Source organism: Equus caballus, chromosome 14 (assembly GCF_041296265.1).
Source record: "Equus caballus isolate H_3958 breed thoroughbred chromosome 14, TB-T2T, whole genome shotgun sequence".
In the NCBI taxonomy this organism is placed as follows: Eukaryota; Metazoa; Chordata; class Mammalia; order Perissodactyla; family Equidae; genus Equus; species Equus caballus.
Window position 1 is genome coordinate 105786076 of NC_091697.1, and position 3913 is coordinate 105789988.

Here is a 3913-nt window from a genome sequence, read left to right on the forward strand (position 1 = left end):
TGGGCGCCCGGTCGGGTCTGTTTCAGAGGCTGAGCTGGGTAACTGACCAGCTTCTCCGAGCCTGGGGCCAGGGTGCCCCCTCTGTGCAACCCCTGTGCAGTTTACTGCTTGTACACAGCAGCCAGACCTCTCTGCTCTCCCCGAGGCTCGCAGGTCTGTCTTGCCCTTCCTTGGGAAATGATTGCTGGACTGATTGAGAGATTGGAATCCAACTTCCTCTTGGTGTTTGAGTGTATTCCAAAACTAACTGTAAAAAGAAGCCCACATTAAAGACTGAGTTTGGCTACGGTCAGCCGCAGATTCTGCTCGCCCTCTGCCCGGAGGGGGGGGCGGGGGGGAGGGGGGGAGAGGGAAGGGGGGGCGTGGGCTCCTCGTAGCTGCTGGTGGTGAGTAAGCCATTTGCATTTGCTCTTGCACAGAACCTTGAACGTTAAGGCTGCAAGGGAAATCACCAGCACCAGTATTCTGCTTCCGTCTTTTCATAGACAAGAAAATGGAGGCCTAGAGAGGTGAATGGCTGGCCCGAGGCCACAGGGCTCTGAATGGCAGGCTGAGAGGGACAGCCGCCTCTCCAGGAAGTGCTTTTTCCGTCTTCACAGTACCCTGTTAGTAGCGTGCTGTAACACCTGCTCACCACCAGTCAGCGTGGGAGTGACAGCTGTGTACGTGTACAAGTCGTCCAGCGTGGGTTTTGGGGGCAGAGGCTTTTACAAGGGAAATGAGAATACAAAAGGAGTGTAATTAGAAGCACGTGTGTATGTGTCTGCGCACAGGTATGCGTTAAGGGGTCTACCAGGGTGGTTCTGCCTGAATGTGACTAAGTCCGCTTGGAGTAGCGTCTCTCCCCTGTCTCCTGTTCGGGCCAGCTCTCTGCTCTCACGGTGCTGGGGGGATCCCAGAGTTGGTGCTAAGGCGTCTGTACTCTGTGGAAGGCACTGCCTGAGTGAGCGAGCCCCATCCCTGGTTAGCACTTTTCTTCGCAGTCTGGTTTGAACCGAGGATCTGGCTGTGGAGGCAGCTTCCTTCGGGAGGGAGGAGAGCTGGGTGGGACTGTTTGAAGTTTCTCTAATAATTAGTTTAGGACCTACAAGGTGTAATTCCTCATGAATTTAATTATTGTAGGAATTCTTAATTATCAAAAGGGGTTTTAAATGTTTTAACCAAGAAGCCTCCAGGGTGAACATCTTAGACTGAGTGACGCGGGGTCCATAACCAGCAGTGCCTCTAACAGTTGGCTTAAGTTAATTTGGTTTCATCAAAGGAGGCAAATAAAATTGATCCAGGCAGTGTTTTACTGCACATGTCTAGAAATGAGAATCTTAATCCTAAATAATCATTTCCTGCTGTTTCCTCTTTGGGCCAGGCCTCTCCTTGTTTTAATTTGTTGGTTTCTAACACAGGGATGTGAGCTAATGTCCTCTCTTCTGGATCGTGTGTGAGAACCCAGCCTTTGGATAGACCCAGAATGTGCCAGCATCACTCACCTTCCCTTTCGATTCAGTGAAAAACACCATCAAAGGGGCAGCTTGGCCCTGAGTGACCCCTGGACTAGCCAGAGCATTTGGAGAGTGTTTAAATGAGTTGTCATGGAACTTTCAAGTGGAATGGACCTGGACGCTTGGACTTATTTACTTAGCGAAAGCGGCCAAAGGATGGACTAAGCCAGAGATTTCTAGACTTTTGAATTTCACTGACCAATGAAATTTCTAAAACGATTTTGAAGATTGACATAGAATTATCAACATTTCTTCTTGCCACTAAGACTATTAAAAAAGCATTAAGTTATCACCCACCATGACCACCCCATATGGGGGGCAGAGAGAGAGAGAGAGAGGGAGAGAGAGTACCATAAAGGACAGCAGTTACATTCAATTAAAACAACTCTATGAAAAACTTAATATGGTACCCTTATTTTTTTCATTTCACCAAAGACTGGTAAAAACTGGCATTTAACAACTACTGAGCCAGGTGACCTTTTAGAGTCCCTTCTACGTAGAACATTGGCTTGCATTTAACTCAAACTTTGCTGTGACCAAAGGTCCTTTCCATCCTTCTTCATTTTCCTTCCCTGTCAGTAAGTCCTTCCTTGCTGGCATCATCTTCCTCTCCCGGCTCCACCTCTGCCGCTTGCTCCCACCTGCTCCTCCTCCTCTCCTGCTCGCCAGCCTTCCCCAGGTGATCTCTCAGGGCAGAAAGGCTGGGTCAGCACTCTGGGTGCCCCTGGCCAAGGGGCTGGTTTCTCTGTTGAGTGGGGTGGTGTTCTCACCTCCTGGGATGCTGGCGTACAGAACGCTCATGCTGTAGGTTAAGACGTAGAACATCGTTGTTGTGCTGACCTTTGCCTCTTCATAGCTACTTGTGGGCTGTAGTCCTCCAGCTGGCTGTGCAGCTACCCCGTAGTTTTGTGTTCTGAATATTTTTCTAATTAGTCTCCGTGGTATGACTAAATCAAAAAACCTTTCTTAAATCCAGATATATTATATCACTTGCTTCTCTCCAGTCTACTGGGCCTATTCCTCTGTCATAGAAATAGATCGATGGACTGCAAATTTCACCAGAGCTTGTTTTCTCATGATTTTTCCTGATCTGACTGCTTTGTTTGGGCCAGAATTTACAGCAAGTGTAAGTCTTATTGTTTTTCAATATTTGGCTTTCAAGTTTCAATAAAATATTCCCAAAGTATCCAAGAGTGAAGGGCAATTAGAAATATTTTAATAAGTTACACACATACACCTGTTTTGATACCCATAAGATCGGCTAGTTTGTCTTTCTGATAAAGATTTGGTTAGAGCATCCCTCATTCAAATGACTTCTAGAGAACTGTTTGATCTGTTAACGTGAGACAAAGCACTTTTGTTTAGCGAGTTGTGGTCTAGTATTCTAATCATCGTGAAACAGAACGTATAGCAGCTGGATAGTGCCATCTCAACTTCATTTATTTGCATGGGTTTGAATTCAAGGACTAGATAACATCTTTTGACTAATGAAAGAGAATACTGTACAAATTCTTTAACACTTCAGATATTTCTTTTGTTCTGTCTGTAAAAAGTGCAATGAAGTCCTAGTTAATTGGGTACCGTGATTCCTTAAAACATTTTGGCAGATGTTTTGTCAAGCTGGCTTTGATATGTGTGGGGTATTTAGGACCTTCTACAGTAGAAAATAGAGTTAAATGTCCAGGAGATTCTAAGGTCTTCACGTAAAAACATTGTAGTCCAGGGGCCAGCCCAGTGGCGCAGTGATTAAGTCTGCGTGCTCTGCTTTGGTAGCCCGGGGTTCACGGGTTCGGATCCCAGGTTGGACCTACACACCTCTCATCGAGCCATGCTGTGGTGGCGTCCCACATACAAAATGGAGGAAGATTAGCACAGATGTTAGGTCAGGGCCAAGCTTCCTTGCAAAAAAACCCAAAAGACACTGTGGTCCATATAGTCTAAGAGTTAAGATACCAATGAATTCATGGCAATGTGGAGATGCTGGCTTGGCAATTTGAGTCTGTGCAGCAGAGCTCCAGGAGAGCAGGAGGTCTCTGAGGCTTCTAAGTTCCGTGTCTAGAGTGCTGCGTGCGCATGGAGGTAACCCACCAGCTCCAGAGGCTCCTAACTGGCTCCATCCTACCTCTGCAGTGGGGTCCCAGGCAGAGCCCTGAACTTGGGCAGAGTCCCTGGGCTCAAGTCCTGACAGCCCCTCACTAACTGCTGACTTAGAAGGTCTCTCTCTGAGTCAGGGTCTCCTCCCCTGGGAATGGCATGCCTCACTCAGGTGGTTATTGTGAAGATTAAAAGACATAATGTGGAGAAAAATACTTTATAAACGTGGAGCTCTACACAGATATCAAGTATCTGCAGTTGTGTTAACCCTGTCAGAAGCAGAGGTGCTTGATAGGGGTCGCCCACATTCGTCCCTCCCCTCT